The 25,669-nt window shown below is 40.4% G+C and overlaps 1 protein-coding gene across 2 annotated transcripts in view; it reads left to right on the forward strand.

Moving 5' to 3' along the window:
• Window positions 1–2,588: 2,588 nt before the first annotated feature.
• R3HDM2 (R3H domain containing 2) overlaps window positions 2,589–25,669 on the forward strand; it is a 129,538-nt gene continuing 106,457 nt past the window's right edge. Inside the window, exon 1 of one of the 2 annotated variants that reach the window (XM_006093586.3) lies at window positions 2,589–2,660. The gene's annotated coding sequence lies outside the window, so the exon portion shown is untranslated. The remainder of the gene's footprint in view (window positions 2,661–25,669) is intronic. The other variant, XM_006093589.3, reaches the window with a different exon arrangement.

Raw genomic sequence — 25,669 nt, forward strand, 5'->3', positions numbered from 1 at the left:
AATATTGCAGTTGGGGTGAGGAGATATTAAATTATGTGTTTACAATAATTATTTATACAGTAAACCCCCGAGTTTTTTGGACCTCAATTTAATAGACTTGGGATTTACAACAAATTTCCAGTCATGTCATATGTGAAAATTAATACCCTATTAATTTTAAAGCACTTTTAACCAAGATTTGCTTATAATTAAATTAAGAGGTTATTTTTTTGTTATTCACTGTTATTTTAAACAAATTTTAGTGAATGGGCCATATTTTGGAACACTAGTAATATTGCCAACATAAATAAATATTATATATCTACAACTATAGTCTACGTATTTAAATACAAGAGTCACCGCTCATAAACAATGTTTGGCAAATGATTAGTGCGTGATCACACTGTATGGCATGAGGTAACTGGTTCTGTTGTCATTGCCATAACTTTCTGCAGCAGTTTTGTTTTTTAATATATATTTTTATTGATTTCAGAGAGGAAGGGAGAGAGAGATAGAAACATCAATGATGAGAGAATCACTGATCGGCTGTCTCCTGCATGCCCTCTACTGAGGATCGAGCCTGCAACCCTGACATGTGCCCTGACCAGGAATCGAACCATGACCTCCTGGTTCATAGATCGTCGCTCAACCACTGAGTCACATCAGCTGGGCTCTGCAGAAGTTTTAACACATGCTGGCCATGTGAACTAAGCCATGCCCCAGCAGTGCATCTGGTGACTGCAAGCATTTCCTAGACCTATTCAGTATAAATTTAAAATTACTATAATATATATAGAAAACTTTTCTGTGATATTAAACTTTTCATAAATACTTAATTTTAATTACACAAACATCTACATAAGTAAAAACAGGTAAACTAATTTGTAATTTTTTAACTACACATTAGGAAAACCTATCTATACTAATAAAAGGGTAAGATGCTAATTAGACTGGGAGACCTTCCAGACGTCCTTCCGGACAAAGCCATGGTGGCGGGGCCAAGGCAGAGGTGGTTAGGGGCGATCAGGCCAGGAGGGAAGGGCAATTGGGGGCAAGCAGGCCGGCAGGGGGCAGGCAGTTGGGGGCAAGCAGGCCGGTGGGGGGGCAGTTAGGGGTCAGCAGGCTGGCTGGGGGGGGGCAGTTGGGGGTGAGCAGGCCAGCAGGCAGAGTAGTTAGGGGCGATCAGGAAGGCAGGCAGGTGAGCACTTAGGAGCCAGCAGTCCCAGATTGCGAAAGGGATGTCCAACTGCCTGTGGGATCAGGCCTAAACCGGCAGTTAGACATCCCCCGAGGGGTCCCAGATTGGAGAGGGTGCAGGCCGGGCTGAGGGACACCTCTCCCGTGCATGAATTTTGTGCATTGGGCTACTAGTTATCTATAATAAAAAGCATAATATGCAAATTGACTGATTGGCCGAACAGCAGAACGACTGTCTGGATGACCTTCTGGATGAAGCCGCGGCTGCGAGGGCCGAGGCAGCCTCCACAGCTGATGTTTACTGCTGTGTTGCTGACAATTATCTGAAAGAGAAGTTGGGGTGCTTCACTGAGCTGGAAAAAGTTTAGCTAAATCAGAAATCAGGTCTAATTAAGTTTATTCTATATATATAAAAGGCTAAGTTGACTTGCGCATGCGTGATACATATAAAGCTCTCACTGGTGCCAGTCGCACGCATGTGTTTGATCTGTCATTGTTGATTATGAATTTGGTTGATTATGAATTTGGTTGACACTTTTATTATAGAGAAAGGATGAATAACAATATTAAAATATTTCTTCTAATTAATTTCCTTTCAGTGTGCATGAATATGTGCACCGGGACACTAGTATTACATAATGGACTTTCAGCTTTAATGGACACCCCCTCCCCCAAATTAGTCCATTATATCGAGGTTTTACTGTACTCACAGAAGAAAAATTTGCCTCTGGCCTCTCTACTTTTGCTTCTCACCTACTAAAAGAGATTCTAGATCTGCTAGCCCAGTTTCTGAACTTGTAAAAAGATAATGGGTAAAAAAACAGCTGAAGAATTTCAAGGAGTAAGACTGGATGATTGATTTATATTAGAAAGTTGAGAATTGCTTATGAGAAGGGGATCAAGAGAGGGGAAAGAGCCAAATAAGCAGTGAATTGAGCGGAGGGGTGGATATAAAGGGTTCAGGGCAGGCATTAGGATTAACCCCTTGAGTGCCGGGGAGCGCAATTGCGCTCCTCCTGTCTTTCGCCAAAAGTGCCAGGAGTGCTAGCAAAGCTTCAAAATGGCGTCCAGTTCTAAGTCTGCTTTTATTAGTGATGATGATATTGCTATATATGTCAATGTAGTAAAGGTTTCTTTAAGTTTTTGAATATGTAACTTCATTTACTTGTGATTCATAATTTTTTTTCCTAAACTGCTAAAATCAGCAAAAATGCCTTGGCAATTTTAGCATAGTTCCTAGGATATTGGTTGGCACTCAAAGGGTTAAGAGAAACATTGTGAGCAAAAGGAATTGGGAAAGAAGATATTAAGAAGCTGCTGTGGATTTTGAAATGGATCTTTTTTATTTTCTTTGAGAGTCTCAACATATTAAGATTTAAATTGCCTTTAACTTACTTTTTTTTTTTTTTTTTTGAGGTTAGACTTGTTTCTTATATGTGATGCCATTCCAGTGCTGGACTCATGGAGGCTGAACATTTATTCAGGTAATAATAGGTAGCATTTACTTTTTATGTACCAGGCAACAAACTAAATGCTATACCTGTATTCTTATTTAATCCTCACACATCTTCATGAGATTGGAAGTGTTATTGTACCCATTTAATAGTTGAAGAAATTAAGACTTAGGGGCTCTATCAAGATTGAGTTCAGCTGAATTAAAACATAAAAAGACTATTGCTGTAGTTGAAGTGAAGGACAATGGTTGCTTGGGTTAGATAACGTCATTCCTCACCTGGCTGGCATAAATATTATGAATGTAAAGTAGTTATGATTGATTGAACTTCACCTCTATTTCTATAATTTTTCCCACTAGTGAAATACATCATACTTTTTGATTGTCTTTAAAACAATGGACATACTTTTTGGTAAAGCAAAATTCAGCTTAGGGTTTTAACCGTAAGGCTTTTCTAACTTTTTAGAAAGTAGATAAAATGTTTTGAAATAGTTTAAATTTATTTGAACAAATATCTACAGAAGGTAAAATACCTATAACTGGGGAATTCTTAAGTGGTGATTCATGTAGATAGTAGGAGTCTTTTGTTGATTTCGTCACGCTGGAAATACTGTTTACAGATATTTTTAGCTTTGAAGAACCTTATTAGAGTTTCTTATAAGAGCTTTCTTGGTGTATCTAAATGCTTATTTACAGATCACATTAATTGTATTACTTGCCAGAACTGGGAGGGTTCTAGCACTACTGACTGAAGATCAGTCAAAAAAGAAGATTGAAATTATAATATAGATTAATGAAAGTACTTTTAGGTTTAAGAAAATTCAGATTTATCTGCTACTTTGGTCCAAGTTTAATTTTGCCAAGTGTTATCTGTACAACAAGATAGAGCAAATTGCTTTTATTACTACCTTATCAGTTATTGAGTGGCCAGCATGAGTACATTGCCCTATTTTTCCTTCTCCGTCTTTTTTTTTAAAAGCTTGATTGAGCTATAATTGACATAGTAAACTGTATATATTAAAAATGTACAATTTAAAAATTTTGACATAAGTGTTCACCCATGAAACTAAAACCAGAGTCAAGATAATGAACATATTCATCAGCCCCACAGGTTTCCTTATTCCCATTTGTAGTCGGTCCCTCAACCTCTGTGGTCTCTAGGCAACTACTGATCAACTGTCTGTTACTATAGAATAATTTCCATTGTCTAGAATTTTATATAAATGGAATTGTAAAGTGTATGCTCTCACATTTATTTATTTCTGGTTTGCCTTTTTTTTCCACTAAGCATAATTATTTTGAGATTTATGTATGCTATTGCATGTGTCAGTAGTTCATTTTTATTGCTGAGTAGCAATCTGTTGTATAGCTGTAACAGTTTGTTTATCCATTCACTTGTTGATGTACATTTGGGTTGTTTTCAGCAACTACAAATAAAGCTATGCTATGAATATTTGTGTACAAATTTTTGTATGGACATATATTTTTTCCTCCAAGTTAATTTTTTTGAGGTAAAATTCATATAACAATTGACAGTTTCAAAGTCTACAATTCAGTGGTACTTAATAAATTTACAATGTTGTGCAACCACTATCTCTCTAGTTTTAAAACTCTTTGATTATTTCATAAACCATTCCATATCCATTAAGTAACCACTCCCTATTTCTACCTCCCCTTGTAACCTCAAATATGCTTTCTGTCTCTATGGATTTGCTTAGTATGGATATAAAATATAAAAGAAATAAGACAATATGTGACCTTTTGTGTCTGACTTTTTTCATTTAGCATAATGTTTTAGAGGTTCATCCAAATTGTATTGTGTGTCAATACTTTTCTCCTTTCTATGGTGAATAATAGTCCATTGTGTGGTATGTTACATCTTATTTATCCATTCATCAGTTGGTGGACATCAGGATTGTTTCCACTTTTTGGGCACTATGAATGATGCTAGGTATATGCCCTTGACCGGAATCGAACTCAACACCCTTCAGTCCACAGGCCAATGCTCTATCCACTGAGCCAAACCAGATAGGGCTCAGCATTTATTTTCATTGTGAAATAAATATACCTTTCATTGTGAAATAAGTCTAATTTACAGGAAGTTGCAAGAAAAATGTACAGCATTGTTCCATGTGCCTCCACCCAGCTTCTCCCAGTAGAACAGCCTGTACAACTATAGTACCGTATCAAAACCAGGAAATTGTTATTGGTACAATCTACTAGTTTTTAAGATTCGACCAGTTTTACATGTACTTCTGTATGTGTTTGTAGTTCTATGGAATTTCATCATGTGTGAATTTGTGTATCCACAACCATCATCAAGATATAGTACTGCCAGAACCGGTTTGGCTCAGTGGATAGAGCGTCGGCCAGCGGACTCAAGGGTCCCATGTTCGATTCCGGTCAAGGGCATGTACCTTGGTTGCGAGCACATCCCCAGTGGGGGGCGTGCAGGAGGCAGCTGATCGATGCTTCTCTCTCATCGATGTTTCTGGCTCTCTATCCCTCTCCCTTCCTCTCTGTAAAAAATCAATAAAATATATTTAAAAAAAAAGATATAGTACAGTTCTGGTTGCTCTTTAATAATCACACCTTCCTCCACCCTTTTATAAACCTGTAACCCTGGCAACCATTAATTTGTTCTTCATTTCTGTAATATTGTCATTTCAAAATATTACTTAAATGGAATCATATAGTATGCTACCTTTTTTTTTTTTTTTAATCCTCACTTGAGGATATTTTTTCCATTGATTTTTAGAGACCAGGGCTGGGAGCCTGCAACCAAGGTACTTGCCCTTGACTGGAATTGAACCCAACACCCTTCAGTCTGCAGGCTGATGTTCTATCCACTGAGCCAAATCGACTAGGGCTAGTATGTAACCCTTTGAAATTGACATTTTTTTCTCACTCAGCATAATTTCTTTGCGATTCATCCAAGTTATTGCATGTATTAGTAGTTTGTACCATTTTATTGCTGAGTAATATTCCGTGGTATGGCTGCCCCAAGTTTGATTAAGCATTCACCTGTTGAAGGACTTCTATGTTGATTCCAGTCTTTGGCTATTATGAATAAAGCTACTATGAACATTCCTATTCAGGTTTTTTGTAAACATACATTTTTATTTGTCTGGGATAAATGACCATTTGCTGGGTATTATGGTAATTGCATGTTTCATTTCGTAAGAAACCACCAAACTGTCTTCTAGAGTGGCTATACCATTATACATTCCCACCAGCTATACACATATATATGAGTGATCCAGTTTTTCTGCATCCTTGCCAATATTTAGTATTGTCAGTATGTTTTATTTTAGCCATTATGATAGATGTGTAGTGAGAAGTTATTGTGGTTTTAATTGCATTTCACTAATGGCTAATGATTTTGAACATGTCAATTCATGTCTTTTGCTAATTTCCTAATTAGATTGTTTCTTTACTGTTGAGTTTTGAGAGTTCTGTGGGTTTTTTTTTTTGTGTGTGTGTTTTTAGTTATTTGTTCCAGGAAGGTAAATATGACCCCTGTTACTCCATATTAGTCAGAAATAGTCTCCCTCTCCCAAAGTTTTCAGTAATATTAAGAACATCCGTTGTACCATAACCGGTTTGGCTCAGTGAATAGAGCATCGGCCTGTGGACTGAAGGGTCCCAGGTTCGATTCCGGTCAAGGGCATGTACCTTGGTTGAGGGCACATCCCCAGTAGGGAGTGTGCAGGATGCAGCTGATCGATGTTTCTATCTCATCGATGTTTCTAACTCTCTATCCCTCTCCCCTCTGTAAAAAAAATCAATAAAATATATTTTTAAAAAAAGAACATCCGTTGTTATTAACTTCTGTCTAATAATTCCTTCCCATCTCAAGTCCTTAAAAGAAGGGGGTGGGCATGGAGGCTAAATATAACAGACAAAAAGATACTTCTGATGTTGTTCAGTGTCTGTGAAGCCCAGCAGTTTGCAAATCAATCAGATACAGGCTTAGAACTAGAAATAGGTCAGTTACCGTAGCACAAAATGATGGTGTGAAAAGATTTTAGTGACAGCTTGTGTGTGTTAATATACCTTTTCTTGTTCATAGTTCTCTTTGGATATAATGGTAGGTTCTAGGTGTTTTCAATATGCCTTTTCTCTACTTTTTATAGTCCTTTTCTTGAAAGAATGATAATATTTATAAAATCATATTTAAATTTGTACAGTTGACCAGTTAAAGCAGTCTGTCCAGCCTCAGTACACTAGCTAGGTAATTCTCCTTTCACCTTTATTATTAGTTTTGGAGCTTATGTCAGAGTTTATGATGATTTACTGGTATTATATAGATTAAGATTTCTTCAAGATTTTATCTCTGCATTTCAAATTTGCACTTATCTGTGTAAAAACTCAGAGAGATACAACATTGTTATAGGACCATGTAGCTATCAAACACTTGAAGAAAACATTTCTTTGTAGTTATTTGGTAGAATTAGGACACATTTCAGTAATTAGGTGACTTTGAACTCTGAGATTTGCTAAAGCCATCTTTGGAATACAGAGCTGCCTCTGCTTGTGTCAGTCTTATCAGGAAAGTTTTATTTCTATTCCCAGTTTGTTGTTTTTGCTCATGATCCAAAGGCATAGCTTGGTATATTGGTGTGCTGTTTTTCCCAGTGGCTATTGAGATGCCTTGCACAGAGTGGTTACTCGGTATTTGTAGGATGAATGAATGCCTCTCCATTGAGTTACTGCTTCAGTCTTTGTATATTTCATCCAAGATCCATCCTTATTCCCTCCCTCCCTCCCACCCTCCCTCTCTCTCTCCCTCGTCCTTCTTACCTGAGGATATGTTTTTATTGATTTGGACAGAGAGGGCGAGAGACATCAATGTGAGATAGAAACATTGATCAGTTGCCTCCTGTATGCACACAATTGGGGATCAAACCTGCAACCTTTTGGTGTATGGGACGATGCTCCAAACAACTAAGCCAAAACGGCTGGGCCCTTTTTTTATTTCTTAAATATTGGTGTGTCCTTTGGCCTCTGCTCACCTCTCTAGCCTTTTCTGCTGCTAACATGTCACTGTTCTTGCCCTAATGCCTCGACCCTTTAATACAGTTCCTCATGTTGTGGTGACCCCCAACCATAAAATTATTTTCGTTGCTACTCCATAACTGTAATTTTGCTACTGTTATGAATCGTAATGTAAATATGTGATATGCAGGATGTATTTTCATTGTTACAAATTGAACATAATTAAAGCATAGTGATTAATCACAAAAACAATATGTAATTATATATGTGTTTTCTGATGGTCTTAGGTGACCCCTGTGAAAGGGTTGTTCGACCCCCAAAGGGGTCGCGACCCACAGGTTGAGAACCGCTGCCCTACACTCTTCCTTTAAAATCCAAGGTTTCAATTTCTACCACAGTTTGGTGGACTAGATATCCAGTCTCACTGGTATAACTGCCTATTGGACACTGACTTTGCCAGCCCGTGGGCATATCACATTTGCCACATTTTTTTTCATTTATTTTTATTTTTTTTAAAAACATTTTTATTCAGTTCAGAGAAGAAGGGAGAGGGAGAGAGAGATAGAAACATCAATGATGAGAATCACTGATCAGCTGCCTCCTGCACTCCCCCCACTGGGGATCAAGCCCACAAAATGGGTTAATGCTGAACCACTGAGCCATGCTGGCCTGGCTTGCCATGTTTTTAAACAGAACTCAATCATCTTTCTTTCCCAACTGATTTCTTCTTCAGTATTCCTATCTCAGTAGTGGAAATATTCACCCTAGTTGCCAAACTTTTTGGTATCAGAATCTAAATACTTTATATTTCAAAAATTATTGAGGCCTTCAAAAGAGTTTTTATTTTGTTTATATGCATTATACCTACCAATATTAATATATTAGAAATTAAAACGGGGACATTTAAAAATATTCATTCATTTGAAAATGATAATAAATCCATTACATGGTAACATAAAAGCAAATTTTTAATGAAAACTTTTTTCCAAAACACCAACAACAAACTTAGTGAGCTATGTATCATAATTTTTTATTTTTACAAATCTGTATTAATGTTAGGGTTAATAAATCACAGATAAAATCTCATATCTGCCTTTTTATTCAATTAATTATGATATTACATGTCAGATACCTTCTGGAAAATGCTATTGTATACCTGTGAGAGCATGAGAGTGAACAGGAACAACAAGATCTTAGCATTATTATAAAAATGAATTTGGCCTTGCAGATCCCATGAAAAAGTCTTAGAGATTCCCAGGAGTGCCAGGCCATACTTTGAGAGCTTCTTTTCTATCAAGTCACCTAGGTTTCCTCTTATTCTTCTCCTCTCCCAATCATTACATACATCTTTTTTTTTCTTCTTTTTTTTCTGGGATTTATTTATCTTCTATAATTGAAACTTTGTAGCCTTGAGCGTGCTGAGGGCTGGCCAGGGCAGGCGGGGAAAAAAAGGAGAGGCTGGGAGCTTCAGTCGCAGGCCAGCCTGAAAACGGCCATCAGCCCCTCACCCAGACTGGCCAGGCACCCCAGTGGGGACCCCCACCCTGAAGGGGGTGTGACCAGCTGCAAACAGCCATCAGCACCTCACCCAGGCTGGACAGGCACTCCAGTGGGGACCCCCACCCTGATCAGGGACACCCTTCAGGGCAAACCAGCCAGCCCCCACCCATGCACCAGGCCTCTATCCTATATAATAAAAGGGTAATATGCAAATTGACCCTAACAGCAGAACAACTGGGAATGACTGGTCACTATGACACACACTGACCACCAGGGGGCAGACGCTCAATGCAGGAGCTGCCCTCTGGTGGTCAGTATGCTCTCACAGTGGGGAGCTCTGCTCAGCCACAAGCCAGGCTGATGGCTGCCAGTACAGCGGTGGTGGTGGGAGCCTCTCCTGCCTCCTCAGCAGCGCTAAGGAAGTCCGACTGCAGCTTAGGTCTGCTCCCTGCTGGCAAGTGGACATCCCCGAGGGCTGCCGGGCTGCCAGAGGGATGTCTGATTGCCATCTTAGGCCCAATCCCTGGGGAGCAGGCCAAAGCCAGCAAGTGGTCATCCCCGAGGGGTCCCAGTTTGTGAGAGGGCACATGTCGGGCTGAGGGGACCCCCCCCCTCCCCGTGCACAAATTTTTGTGCACTGGGCCTCTAGTATTTTCATAATGGGCCTAGAGGCCAGAATTCTTGGACTCTTCAAACTTCTGAGACAGTGTGGGATAGTGCATAAGACCCACTACATCTAGTCTCCCTCTATACCGCTCATCTGTCCCTTGTTCACCATTCAGACCATGGAATATGTGTAATAGTGGGTATTGTCTATGGCAGTGATGGTGAACCTTTTGAGCTCGGCGTGTCAGCATTTTGAAAAACCCTAACTTAACTCTGGTGCCATGTCACATATAGAAATTTTTTGATATTTGCAACCATAGTAAAACAAAGATTTATATTTTTGATATTTATTTTATATATTTAAATGCCATTTAACAGAGAAAAATCAACCAAAAAAATGAGTTCGCGTGTCACCTCTGACACGTGTGTCATAGGTTCGCCAACACTGGTCTATGGGAAGACAGAGTTTAAGAAGAGATCCACTGAAAGTGGGCTTGAGACTGTATGGGCAGGGAATTCTGGGATCCAGCGTATAGTTGGAGGTGGTAGAGTCAGGGGCTTTAGGTAGGTTTTTCCTCTTGGTCCCATGAACATCTTGCCTTGAGGGGATAGGTAAGTTAGAAGGGGGTCAGAGTGGATCTGTCTAAAGTGTGAGACCCAGAAAATGGTTCTTTACCACAGCCAAGGGTGGTACTAGTGCCAGGACTCTAACCCAGGTCCATCTCACCAGACTGTCTGTTGTCAACAGTAAGAGAGCCTGAATTTACAGAGAAGGGGAGTGTTGGCTTACTGTCTGGTGAGTAGAACAGGGATGGAAACAGCGGGTTCAGCCTTGTTATGTCATGCCTGGAGAAGTGCTTATATGGACCAGGTTTTAAATGAGCCAGTCTTTTTCTCCTTTAAAAATACTACTTAGCGTTTGCTCTTAGAATCTAGAGAATTTAAGAGTTAAAGAAAGAAACTTCCCCTTATTTTAAGTGTATTCTGATCTTTGTGTAGTTTAAGTGGCATAGTATGAGGAGACATAGTCAATTTTTCTTTTTAAAATTTTATTTCAGAGAAGAAGGGAGAGTGAGAGAGAGATAGAAATATCAATGATGAGAGAGAATCATTGATCGGCTGCCCCCTACACATCCCCCACTGGGGATCAAGCCCGCAACCCGGGCATGTGCCCTGACGGGCATCAAACTGCAACCTCCTGATTCATAGGTTGATGCTCAACCATTGAGCTACACAGGCTGGGTGTCAGTTTTTCTTCTAACGGTAGGTGAGGCAGATGCATTCGGGTCTATTATGTATTTGTCTGTAGTTTATACTGAACAAGAATTTCTTAAATATGTGTTTGTTTTGCCTAGTTAGAGTAAAGCAATATATAAAAGGACCAGATTATGGTTTCGTTTTTATTTGTATCATACATTATAGGTAGATTAGACATCATTATAAGGTCCTAAAATTTTCAATTGTCTGGAATTGATCTCAGACTTATGAAGAGAGAGTGGTGTATATTTTGATGGCTATGGGGAAATGCAGTATTTTTTTTTTTAAATACTCACCAGAGGAGTGAGGATATTTTTTTCCATTGATTTTTTGAGAAAGTGGAAGGGGTGGGGGAGGGAGAGAGAGGAAGAGAAACATTGATGTGAGAGAGACACATCCATTAGTTTCCCCCCAGCCCACGCCCTGATCGGGACCAGGGATTGAACCTGCAACCAAGGTACGTGCCCTTAACTGGGAATCGAACCCTTGACCCTTCCGTCCAAGGGCCAACGCTCTAACCACTGAGCAACCCAGCCAGGGCTGGAAATGCAGTTTTGATGTAGAATGGTATTTCTTCATCATACACATTGTTGAGGTTGTAGAATACATTTGGGTTCTGGTCATTCTTATAATCCTCAGGACACCAAACTCAAGATTGACTATTAACCATGCTACTCATCAGACCCCATACTTGAAGCATTCTTGAGTCAGTTGAAACCTGCACGTCCACATGCACACATGATCTTGGACTGTCCTCATCTAATTATAAATTCATCAGTTCTGTTAGACTTGGAGTTTAATTTAAACCTGATAAGAACAATCATAGCTTCTGTCCCGTTTTCAGGCTACCCTTTTTGTTAACAGGAGAGAATCTTGTGTTTATATGTGTTGCATGATCAGATTTGGTAGAGGTGGAAAATTTAATAGAAAAATCTTGTAGTGAGTGTACGTACCCTCAATACTAGAGGATAATTAGTAAGTAAAAACCCAAATTGATGTTGGACCTAGAACTTGGTGGTATGTAAAATAGAATTTTACCCCCCTTCTAATTTTTCTTAAAAACATGTCTTCCGTATTGGATTTCCTTTCTATAACTACTATTGCCAAATAGCACTAATGTTTATTAGCTCTCTTGTTACCATATTTGCCACGTCCCTGAAAAATACTTGTTTTTTGAAAAAGTGCATTAGAATTCTGGCATCTGTTTTGAATGACAGTTACAGCAGCATCCTGTATTCCCAGCAAAGGGCTTGGGAATTTGTTGACACAAATTCATTTTCTCTGACTCCTGATTTTCCCACCTAGGCTCTGTAGCCTATGGTCTATTTTTAAATCCGACTGCTGTGCTCTGTATTGTGGTAGTTCTTTTCTTGAATTATTTATCATTGTTTGGAGCCGAATGGAGCAGTATGTTTTTCCACTACTGCTCATTAGAACCCATGTGTCTGTCTTCAGCTTGGTTGACAGATTTGGTTCATGTTAAATCCCACTGGCCCATCCTAGGAAGGCTGCAAGGCAGTGTGGGAACAGGCCACAACCTCTGATATACTGTAAGAGCATTCAGGCTTTTAGATTATGATTTTGTTTTGGCAGCAGTGACAAAGATAGAAGTTATGCTATGTTCTTCCCTTAAACTGCTCAGAAGTAGAGATTATACTAGGTTGATTTTTTTGATGACAGTTATTTAATGTTTTTTACAGTTGTTTTAATTATAGGAGAGATGAAGGAGGAATCCCTATGAAAAGCATAGCATTGAATTTAGATTTATTTAGTTATAAATATGACTATTTGGGAGCACGTTTAAATTCTCTGGTCTTGGGGTATGGGTTGTGGAGGATTTGTTTGGAAGTATTCTCATTACCTGATTTCTCACCTTTTAACAGACTGTAGGCTTAGAGGATGGCAAAACCTAAGTGAGACAATTATTTTGAATGATATTTCTTTTCTGTTTTCTGATACATAAGAACTGGTGTTTCTCTTTTTTCTTCATTTATGTTTTCTCCTGCATCCTGTCTTTCATGAAAATATTTTTCTCTTTCTTGATGTTGCTGCTTTTTTTCTCTGTGATGTATGAGTACATTATTACTTTCGTATTCTTCATTTTAAAAAATACTTTCCTTCGCATATCACTGTAAGTGGAAAGGGAATACCTGTCAATCATTCGGGCACTGGAGAAGGAGAAAAATTGTTTATACCCCTGCCCTGTTGGCCAGCTCTGAATTTGCTGGTACCTTTTTTTTTTTTTTAAATGGTATAGATTTGGTTTCCATTCTTGGAGTAATGATGAAATACTTTATGTTTTATACCAGAACAAGGCTTTTGGCATTCTATTGCTGCTTTTGGTCCATGCCATTGGCTGAGAAACTGGTATCTCATTGCTCAGTGATTCCAATTATTATTATTATTATTATTATTATTATTATTATTATTTAATTCCCCTGTGATATAGTGGCTCTCAGTTGCATAAATCCTACATTTTTAAAAAATATATTTTTATTGATTTCAGAGAGGAATGGAGAGGGAGAGAGATAGTAACATCAACGATGAGAGAGAATCATTGATTGGCTGCCTTCTGCACACCCCCCGCTGGGGATCGAGCCCACAACCCAGACATGTGCCCTTGACCAGAATTGAACCTGGGACCCTTCAGTCCACAGGCCAGTGCTCTATCCACTGAGCCAAACAAACCAGGGCAAATGCTACATTTTTTAGCAGGACCTTAGGATAGCCCCATGCACTGACTGTTCTCCTGACATTTCATTAAACTCAATTCTTTGGACTACATCAGCCAGGTTAAACTAAACTTAATTTACTATGTTTCCCTTGTGCTTTTGCTTTCCTCCAAGTTCTCTTGACTCTCTCTTTGTCAATACATTTCCATAACTCCTGGAAAAATCCATTGCAAAAGTATGTTCTTTAGGAAACTTAGGGGGAAATCAGAGGTGAATGGACTTGTTTTTCTCATTGTTTTGGATTTCTGTTGGTTTTAATTTCACCTATTTTTTTTAAATTCCAGATTTTAATTGAAAGGGCAAGAGCAAGTATCTTGTTTTCTGTGAAATCTTATGAACTATTCCTACTTTTCTCAGCACATGTTAGGCAGCACCTGCCTTACAACAGGGCAGACTCAGTGGATTATAGGGAATCAATGTAGGGAAAGAGGGATCGTATATATTGGAGATTCTCAATTTTGTATTTTTTAGAATAGTAAGAATATGTTGACTTTACACTTTTATTTTGAATTATAGTTTGTAGACTAAAATAATACAGATTGCAAATTGAAAGTCCAAAAAGATATGCTTGGTTTCTAAAATAGCCAAGTTTTGCATAACAAAGTTAGAGCATTTTTATTACTGGCACGCCAGGAAAATGGCTCACTTGAGCAAAAGTCTGATGGTGTAGTTTTTCATCCTTAATAAATTTGAGTTCACATTAGTCTATTGTGAAAGTCCTTTAGGTGACATTCAGAACCAGAATTGTATATTATCTGCAGGGCTGTTAACCTCATTTCCAAACCACCACTAACCCCTGGCACTTTTCATGGAGTTGGGTTTACCTTAGAGATCTTAATTCAGAACTAGGGTCCCTGACCTTTTAAGAATTAGAATTATGTTTCATTTCCTTGACCATTTTTAGATCATTTGATGGTGTTAAGGTGCTGGGGTGTAGGGGTAAGGGTTGGGGATGGGGGCTTTCTGAGTGAATGCTAGGAAGGAGGAAAGCTACCTGAGGATTCTTATTTGCCTAATCCTTCTGTATGAAATCAATCTCTTGTTGTCTACTTAGCCCCACTCCAGCCATGCCAGGTGAATCTTCAGTCCCAATGCTGCTGACTGTTTGCAAAGTTAGGGAACAGTTCCCCAAGTTCACCCTTACTTCTGGCACCAATTACAGAGTTCAAGGGTCCCCAAGACCACCCTTCGATTCAATGATTTGCTAGAAGGATGCATAGAACTCACTGAAAGCTGTTACACTCAAAATATGGTTTATTTCAGCAAAAGGATGCTAATTAAAATCAGCCAATAGAAGAGACACACGAGGCAGAATTCAGAAGGGTTCCAAATGCTGAGCTTCCAGTTATCCTCTCAGTGGAGCCATGGACAGTGTTAACTTTTCCTGGCGGTGATATTTGACAACACACATGGAATATTGCCAACTGAACAAACTCACTCGAACCTTGGTTTTCAGAATTTTTGTTGGGAATCTATCACATAGATATGATTGACTTCCTGTGTAAGCTGACCTCAGTCTCCAGTCCCTCCTGAGGTCAAGCTGATTCTGTGACCCAAAGTCTCCACCTTAAATCACATTATTTGACTATCTGGCTTAGCTGAAAACCCCCAGTAAAGAAAAGACTCTTAATATGTAGGACATTTCAGTGGTTAAGGATTATTATCAGGGAGATGAGGCAAAGAACAGACCTCTCTTTGGGCAAGGTTAAATTGTTCTTTACTATGCATTCTGCTAATTTAATTTTCAGGCCTAACCAAAAGAAATGCAAAGGGAATGAGTTTAAATTTTTTTGAACCATGCAAATTTATTTTTTGGTCATAAAGTTAAATGTATATAAATTAAATTTAATAAAAATGTAGATCCACTGTGCATAGAGAACTGTAAAGACTCCATCAAAAAATTATTAGACTTAATAAATGAATTCAGCAATGTAGCAGGATACAAAATTAATGCCAAGAAATCTATGGCATTTCTTTACACCAATAGTGAACTTACAGAAAGTGAGACTAAAAAAGCAATCCCATTTACCATCGCATCAAAAAAATTAAGATACCTAGGAATAAACTTAACTAAGGAGGTAAAAGACTTATATGCGAAAAACTATAGGACACTGAAAAAAGAGATAGAGGAAGACATAAATAGATGGAAGAACATACCGTGTTCATGGATTGGTAGAATCAACATCATCAAAATGTCCATACTACCCAAAGCAATCTATAGATTCAATGCAATCCCCATTAAATTACCAACAGCATATTTCACAGATCTAGAACAAACGTTCCAAAAATTCATCTGGAATAAAAAAAGACCTCGAATAGCTGCAGCAATCCTGAGGAAGAACAAAGTAGGTGGGATCTCAATACCAGATATCAAGCTGTATTACAAAGCCACTGTTCTTAAAACAGCTTGGTACTGGCGCAAGAACAGACAGATAGATCAATGGAATAGAATAGAGAACCCAGAAATCGACCCAAACCACTATGCCCAATTAATATTCGACAAAGGAGGCAAGAGCATACAATGGAGTCAAGACAGTCTCTTCAATAAATGGTGTTGGGAAAATTGGACAGATACATGCAAAAAGATGAAACTAGACCACCAACTCACACTATACACAAAAATAAACTCAAAATGGATAAAAGAGTTAAACGTAAGACGGGAAACCATAAAAATACTAGAGGAATCCACAGGCAGCGAAATCGCAAATATATGCTGAAGGAATTTCTTCTCTGATACTGCTCCTAGGGCAATGGAAACTAAAGAGAAAATAAACAAATGGGACTACATCAAAATAAAAAGCTTTTGCACAGCAAAGGAAACTATCAACAAAACAACAAGTAGGCCCACTGCATGGGAGAACATATTTGCCAATGATATCACCGATAAGGGTTTAATCTCCAACATTTATAGGGAACTCATGCAACTTAAAAATAAGAAGATAAACAATCCAATCAAAAAATGGGCAATGGACCTAGATAGACACTTTTCGAAAGAGGACATACAGAAGGCCGAAAGACATATGAAAACATGCTCAAAGTCACTAATTATACGAGAGATGCAAATCAAAATGACAATGCGGTATCATCTCACACCCGCCAGAATGGCTATCATCAACAAATCAACGAACAGCAAGTGTTGGAGAGGATGTGGAGAAAAAGGAACCCTTCTGCACTGCTGGTGGGAATGCAGACTGGTGCAGCCACTGTGGAGAACAGTATGGAGTTTCCTCAAAAAACTAAAAATGGAACTCCCATTTGACCCAGTGATCCCACTTCTAGGAATATATCCCAAGAAGCCAGAAACACCAATCAGAAAGGATATATGCACCCCTATGTTCAGAGCAGCACAATTTAAATATCTAAGATATGGAAACAGCCTAAGTGCCCATCAGCAGATGAGTGGATTAGAAAACTGTGGTACATCTACACAATGGAATACTATGCTGCGGTAAAAAAGAAGTAACTCTTGCCATTTGGAACAGCATGGATGGAACTGGAGAGCATTATGCTAAGTGAAATAAGCCAGTCAGAGAAAGATAAATACCACATGATCTCACTCATTTGTGGAATATAGAGAACAACATAGACTGATGAACAGGGACAGATCCAAAGACAGAGAAACAGCGATCAGACTATCAATCCCCAGAGGGAAAGTAGGGGAGGGTGGGGGTAAGGGGAAGAGATCAACTAAAGGACTTGTATATATTCATATAAGCCAAACCAATGGACACGGACAACAGGGGGATGAGAGCATGAGTGGGTGGGGGGGAAGTTGGGGGTTAATGGGGGGATGAGGACACATTTGTAATACCTTAACCAATAAAGAAATTAAAGATAAAAATAAATAAAAATAAAAAAGTAGATCCAAGTTGATAGAGTTACCAGGCCCCTGAGAGAAGCCAACTCATATCATCCATGGTGTAACATACCTTAAACATAGCTTCAGCCGAAACCGGTTTGGCTCAGTGGATGGAGCGTTGGCCTGCGGACTGAGGGGTCCCAGGTTCGATTCTGGTCAAGGGCATGTGCCTTGGTTGCGGGCATATCCCCAGTGGGAGATGTGCGGGAGGCGGCTGATCGATGTTTCTCTCTCGTTGATGTTTCTGGCTCTCTCTCTCTCTCCCTTCCTCTCTGTGAAAAATCAATAAAATATATTTTTAAAAAAAACATAGCTTCAAAGAATTCCCAAAAATAGATTGCCAATAATTATGAGCTAATAATAATAATGTCACAAGTAAACAAGTCACTGTGAACAAGCCTCAGCAGGAACAACTGATCCAGACTCACAGAAACTTCAGATATTGAAATTATTTGATGTAGAATATAAAATAAGTATATTTAATGAAATAGAAGAGTGAATAAAAACTATGAATAAGAAACGAGAATAAAGCAAGACTGGTTGGGTTGTAAAATAAGGAAAATATTTTATAAATAAAAATCTATATATATAAAACCCTAATATGCAAATAGACCAAACAGCAGAACTGAACAACTGGGGGGGGGGGGCACACGGAACATGGTGGGCGTCAGCAGCAGGCAGCAGAGCATGGAACATGGCAAGCGTCGACTGTGGTTGCGGTGGGATGGTGGAGCAGGTGAGCGGGGGCACCAGAGCAGGGTGGGTCGCCGGTTGCTGTCATTGGGGTGAGCCTCTGGTAGTTACTGAAAATTCTTTGCTCCTGTGCGCCGTGGTCCTGCCCGGTGCTCGCACCTGTTGCCGGCGCCGGCCCCACTTGCACCCACTGCCAGTGCTCGGCGCCACCCCCAATCTCTTGGTGCCATCAGCGGCAGCTGCCGGTTCCGATTGCCCCTCAGGGCTTCTCCACCTCCTCCTGCTCCTGAGGGGTGATCGGGGCGGCAGCTGCCTCTCGCACCCGCCTGGCGATGGCCCCACTCGCACCTGCTGCCAGCGCTGGCTCCACTTGCACCCGCAGCTAGTGCCAGCCCCAATTGCTCTGCGCTGTTAGCGGGTGCGAGCGGGGCTGGCGCTGTCAGCATGCGGGCGGCAGCGGGAGCGGGGCTGCCAGCAGACAGGACTGGGGGCCGTGGTGGGAGGGGCCTGGCGGGGCCAAGACCCATCCCTGTGCCCACCGCAGCGCGGCCCACAGTTCCTTTCAAGGTGCATGAATTTGTGCACTGGGCCCCTAGTATATAATAATTGAATGTTAAAAACTCAATGGAAGGGAGGTTAAGTTCTAGTCATGGTTGAGTAACAAGTTGATTTATGCTCCTCCCTTAAGTAACAGGACAAAGTATATTTTAAAAGCTGTTTTAGACATTGGACAAGGGGTAGCATAGAACAGGGATACCTGAGAGAAGTGAAATAAAGAAGTTGAACCCTATGATGGCCCTACCTTTTGTCCTGAAGAACGTTTCTAGGCTGTAGCACCTAGGATGAGAAGGGATACCCAAATAGAGCTGGCAGTCTCTTGAGGTGAGACAGGTAAAAGTTCAGAAAGTTAAAGCAGCTAGAATTTGTGGGTAGAGTATTTGAGAGAAGTTTTGCACAGAGAGAGAAAGAGGTTTCCACTAAACTTGCACTGTCTAGTACAGTAGCTGCTAAACATATGTAGATATTTAAATAAAAATTTGTTTTCTGAGTTGCCCTAACCACATTTCCAATGCTCAACAGCCACAATTCCATCATCACAGAAAGTTGTATTGGACTTTAGTGCCTTAGATTCTTTAGCTGAGTGATAATCAGTTCATGATTAGTGACAAAATTAACCCAAGGCCAGAAAAGGACCACTAGAAAGCATTAGATAAAACAGTCCCTGTTATACAGGACCATACATATGTTGTGTTTCCACTAGCTAGAATAGAAGTACCCTCTCACCTGGGGCATTGTTGAGTCCTTAGAAGGATATTGCTTCAATAATGGTGTCAAATTAGCCCTGGTCTAAAGGATTTACCTAACAAAGCATAAAAGCAAGCCTTACAAGGATTAAGTTGTTTCCAAGTCACTAATTCCTAAAACAAAGTTCAAAATTAAAGAAAAAATTTAAAAACTCCAGCAAATAATACAAAATTTACAACATTTGACATCCAATCACAAATTATCAGGTATACAAAGAAGCAAAGAATACAGTGTATATTGAGGAGAAAAACTTCTAAAAATGAAAATTACAACTTCTGAAATGAAAAAGATGGTAGGATTAACAGTAGATAGGCATTACAGAAGAAAAAAATTAATGAACTTGAAGGTAGCAATAGAAACATCCAAAATAAAACATAAGAAAACAATAAAAAGTATAATTATATGGTGATAAATGAATGATGAATGAGCAGTGGAACATCAGGCAGTCTAAGAATACCATGTAGCCCTGGCCGGTGTGGCTCAGTTGGTTGAGTGTCGTCCCATGCATCAAAAGGTCACTGTTTTAATTTTGAGGCCTCTCTCCTTAGCGTAGGAGTCAGCGGATCGATGTTTCTCACATTGATGTTTCTGTCTCTCTCCCTCTCCCTTCTTCTCTCTCTCTCTCTCAAATCAATAAAAACATATCCTATCTAATAATAGACAAACATGGTAATTGACCGTACCTTCGCTACACCTCCCATTGGCTAATCAGTGTGATATGCAAATTAACCGACAACAAAGATGGCGACTAATTTGCATACTGCAGGCAGGGCGGGACAGCGCCATCCCGCCTGCCCCACCGCCATCTGGGCCTGCTATTTGTGACCCGGGGCAGTGGGGCGGGACAGCGCCATCCCGCCTGTCCTGCCGCCATCCAGGCCTGCTATCTGTGACCCAGGGCAGCCGGGCAGGGCAGCAGCGATCGGCCGGCCCGCCCGGACGTCCTGTGTGCGACCCGACCTGGGGCGGCGCCCCAACCCCCGGATCAGCCCTGCCGTGTGCGTGACCCAGGGAAGCGGGGCAGGCACCGAGGGATCGGGCCTGCCATCTGCCACCAGGGGAGTGGGCCTAAGCCAGCAGGTGGTTATCTCCCGAGGGGTCCCAGACTGTGAGAGGGCACAAGTGGGGCTGAGGGACACCCCTCCTCCCCTGCCAGTGCACAAATTTTTGTGCACCGGGCCTCTAGTATATATATATTTTTAAAAATATGTATAATTGGAGTCTCAGGAATGTGGGGCTGGCAATAAAATACTTGATGAAGTAATGATAGCATGTTCTCTAAACTTAATGAAAACTATAAACTCACAGATTGAAAAAGTTCATTGAAGATTTTCTCTTCATCTTTGATTTTCAAGCAGTTTGATTATGATAGCTTTGGTATAGCTTTTTATGAGATCTTTGAGGTGCTTGAATTCATGAGAACCCAAAACAGAAAAATCATAAAGAGAGCTATACCAAGGCACATCTTTTTTTTTACTATATTTTTATTGATTTCAGAGAAGAAGGGAGAGGGAGAGAGAGAGGGAGAAACAGTGATGAGAGAAAATAATTAATTGGCTGCCTCCTGCATGTCCCACATTGGGGATCGAGCCTACAACCTGGACATGTGCCCTGAACGGGAATTGAACCGTGTCCTCCTGGTTCATAGGTCGATGCTCAACCACTGAGCCAAGCCATCTGGGCAAGGCATATCTCAAGTTGTTTCAAACTAGTGAAAAGAAAGTATTCAAAGCAGTCAAGCAACACATACACACACATTATATACAGAGGTGTTATATATAGGCTGAATTATGTCCCCCAAAATTTGTATGTTGAGGCTAAGCCCCAGTACCTCATAATGTGACTATATTTGAAGAAAAAGCTTTTAAAGAGTTGATTAAGTTAAAATTAGGCTGTTAGGGTGGACCCAAATCCAGTCTAAGTGTGTCCTTATAAGATGAGGCAGTTTGGATACACAAAGGAACACCAGGGGCATATATGCACAGAGGAAAGTACTAAATGAAAAAAACCCTTATAAACCTAAAACTGTATATGCAGTGAAAATACCTTTCAAAATTGAAGAGGAAAATATGTAGAATGGGCAAATGTCTGGGGTCATGTTTGCTTAGGGCTGAGGATTGGGAAAAAATGGGGTTATTGCTAATGGGTATAGGGTTTCTTTTTGGGGTGACATGAAAAATTATCTAAAGTTGATTTAGCTGATGGAAGAACAACTCTGAATATACTAAAAGCCATTAAATTATGTGCTTTATTATTATTTTTTAAAAATATATTTTTGTTGCTTTCAGAGAGGAAGGGGAAGGGAGAGAGAGATAGACACATCAAGATGAGAAAGATTCATTGATCGGCTGCCTCCTGCATGCCCCCTACTGAGGATCAAGCCCATAACCCGGGCATGTGCCCTTGACCAGAATTGAACCTGGGACCCTTTAGTCTGCATGCTGAAGCTCTATGCTCTGAGCCAAACCGGCTAGGACAAATTATGTGCTTTAAATGGGTGAATTGTATGGTATATGAATTTTATCACAATAAAAATAATGAAGATGAAATAAAGCCTTTAAAAAATATATAGGAGAAATGGCAGAGTATGTAAATGTGGTACTCACATCCCCCTACAACCAGATCAAAATTACAACTAAATTACAGAAAAAACTATCATTCAGAACTGCCTTAAATGTAGCTAAACAGAAGTCCAAAAATAAGGATATGAAGAAGCCATGTCAAGACTGGTAGGACAGGGAGAGACTTGGAACAGGCTGATCCCACACCCATGTATGGTGGTTAAAAATTGGGAGGGATATCTCAGCTGCAGAGGTCTTCCCTGAGGAGTAAGGGGTGCCAGCTCCTCACCCCAAGCCCAGAGTTCCAGTGCCAGGAAGAGACCTCATAACTCTGGCTGGAGAAACCAGCAGGGATAGTGGCTGAATGAAATGGAGGGCTGCCAGAGTTCCAGACATTCCTCTTAAAGATCTCATGCATGATCTTACTTGGATATGCTTGGATATAGAAATTTTTTGATATTTGCAACCATAGTAAAACAAAGACTTATATTTTTGATATTTATTTTATATATTTAAATGCCATTTAACAAAGAAAAATCAACCAAAAAAATGAGTTCGAGTGTCACGTCTGACACGTGTGTCATAGGTTCGCCATCACTGGATTAAGGTATTACATGAAGATATTGCTTTGGCATATGTCTGAGATTTTGCTCCCTGTGGATTCCTCTAAGATTTTTATGGTTTTCTGTCTTACGTTTAAGTCCTTTATCCATTTTGAGTTTATTTTTGTGTATGGTTTAAGTTGGTGGTCTACTTTCGTTGTTCCTTTTCTGAGCCCTGCCCCAACAGAGCCAGCAGGAGGGTGCCATATCTGAATCTTCATCAACCTGGGTAACACTCTTTGGCCTGCTCTGGTCATAAGATGCTGTCTCACCCAACTTTAAGGTCCACCTAAGCTGTTTCTAGTGGCTTTCCCATACAAATGGCCTGTCTTGGCTCATGCTTCAGACTTTTCTAAAATCTCTTAAGCCGAATCTGGCCTCAGTGTGCCCACATACCTCTTGCTAAGTGGCCCCAGGCCTGGCCCGCTTCACAGCTTGGCCTCTCTCCAGCAATGTTCAAGCCCAACACAAGTAGCAGTGATTTTCAGATCTCTGTAGCTCATGCCAGGTGGGCCTGGCCAGGGCACAAGCAGAGGCTGAAATTGGCCTGTATCTCCCAGGAGGCCCCAGAGCCAGTGCACCTGGTGGACAGCTTCAGATCACATTAAAGCATTACCTAATCACTTCCATGAGTGACACACTCAAGGTGCAGACTCAACAGGCACTAATGCCCCATTGAATCAAGTCCTGTTCCATGGAGTCAGCTGCTGCACAATAAATCCTCCATGTTAGTGGTGGCCAGTCCTCATAGCCATTTGGCCTGGGGGGTAAATCCCTCCCATTGATGTGTCAACAGCAATCAAGGCTCAATTATAACAGGTGGGTGTACATGGCCCAAATGGGGCAGGGGGCACACCTGGAGTGCCTAGCTTGAGTGCCACTGGGCCCTACAGGACACCTACATAAGGCCACTCTAACAAGACCAGGAGAAGTAGCAGCTCTACCTAATACATAGAAACAAACACAGGGAGGCAGTCAAAATCAGGAGACAAAGAAACAGGTCCCAAATGAAAGAAGAAAAATCCAGAAAAATAACTAACAAAATGAAGACAAGCAATTTACCAGATGCAGAGTTCAAAACATTGCTTATAAGGATGCTCAGTGAACTTAGAGAAAGAGTAGATGAATTTAGTGAGAACTTCAACAAAGAGATGGGAAACATAAAAATGGAGATAGAAAACATTAAAAAAAGCAAGTCAGAAATGAAGAATACACAAACTGAAATGAAGAATACAGTACAGGGAATCAATAGTAGAGTAGAAGCAGAGGAACAAATCAATGGATTTAGAGGATAAGGAATTAGAAAACACTAATCCAAACAACAGCAACAAAAGAATTTAAAAAATTGAGGCTATCATAAGGAGCCTCTGGGACAACTTTAAGCATGCCAACATTCGCATTATGGGGGTGCAAAAAGGAGACGAGAGAGAACAAGGAATTGAAAACTCATGTGAAAAAATAATGACGGAAAATTTCCCTAACCTGGTGAAGGAAATTGATATACCAGTCTGGACTCAAAGTCCCAAACAATGAACCCAAAGAGGCCCACATCATAATTTTTAAAAAATATATATTTTATTGATTTTTTTACAGAGAAGGGAGGGATAGAGAGTTAAAAACATTGATGAGAGAAACATCCATGGATCAACTGCCTTCTGCACACCTCCTACTGGGGATGTGCCCGCAACCAAGGTACATGCCCTTGACCAGAATTGAACCTGGGACCTTTCAGTCCGCAGGCCGATGCTCTATCCACTGAGCCAACTGGTTAGGGCCCACATCATAATTAAAATGCCAAAGTTTAAAAACAAAGAGAATCACCCTAGCCAGTTTGGTTCAGTGGATAGAGCAATGGCCTGCGGACTGAATGATCCCGGGTTCAATTCTGGTCAAGGGCACATACCTAGGTTATAGGCTCAGTCACATGGGGGCAGGCAACCAGTCAATATGTCTCTCTCACATTGATGTTTCTCTCTCGCTGTTTCTCTCCCTCCCTTACACTCTGTTTAAAAATCAATGGAAAAATAAATAACAAAGATAATCTTAAGAGCAGCAAGAGAAAAGTAGTTACCTACAAGGGAGCTCCCATTAAACTGTCAGCTCATCCACTTGTGGGAATATATCCTAAAAATGCTGAAACACCAGTCAGAAAGAATATATGCACACCTATGTTCATAACAGCGTTATTTATAATAGCTAAGATTTGGAAGTGCTCATCAATATAGATGAATGGGTAAAAAAGCTGTGGAACATTTATACAATGGAATACTATACAGCTATAAAAAAGAGGGCTTTCTTACTCTTTAGGACAACATGGATGGACCTGGAAAATATTATGCTAAGTAAAATAAGCCAATCGGAGAAAGACAAATATCACATGATCTCACTTATTTGTGGAATCTAATGAACAAAATGAATTGACCAAAATAAGACCCGAAGCATGGAGGCATGGAACAGACTGACATACCTTGATGTAGGGATAGAGGAACAAGAAGAGATAAACCAAAGAACTTATATATTTACTAGAGGCTTGGTGCACAAAATTCGTGCATGGGTAGGGTCCCTAGGCCTGGCCGGCTATCAGGGCCGATCGGGGCCTTCCAGCTGCTGTCTGGGGCCTCCATTTTCCGGCTGCCAGCTGCCGGCCCTGGCCTTCTTTCCCCGGTTGCTGGGTCTTCCTTTGTTGTGCCCCACCCCCTGGTGGTTAGCGCATGTCATAGCAAGCAATCAAACTCCTGGTCTCTCAGTCGAACTCTGAGGGGACACTTTGCATATTAGCCTTTTATATATATAGATATGCGTAACCCATGGACACGGGCAATAGGATGTTGAAGACCCGGGGTGGGTAGGGTCTGGGACAAGGAGGGTAAAGTTGCGGGGAGGGGGGGAATGGGAGACATCTGTAAATCTGTAATACTATCAACAAT

The sequence above is a fragment of the Myotis lucifugus genome, unplaced genomic scaffold (assembly GCF_000147115.1).
Source record: "Myotis lucifugus unplaced genomic scaffold, Myoluc2.0 scaffold_119, whole genome shotgun sequence".
Lineage (NCBI taxonomy): Eukaryota > Metazoa > Chordata > Mammalia > Chiroptera > Vespertilionidae > Myotis > Myotis lucifugus.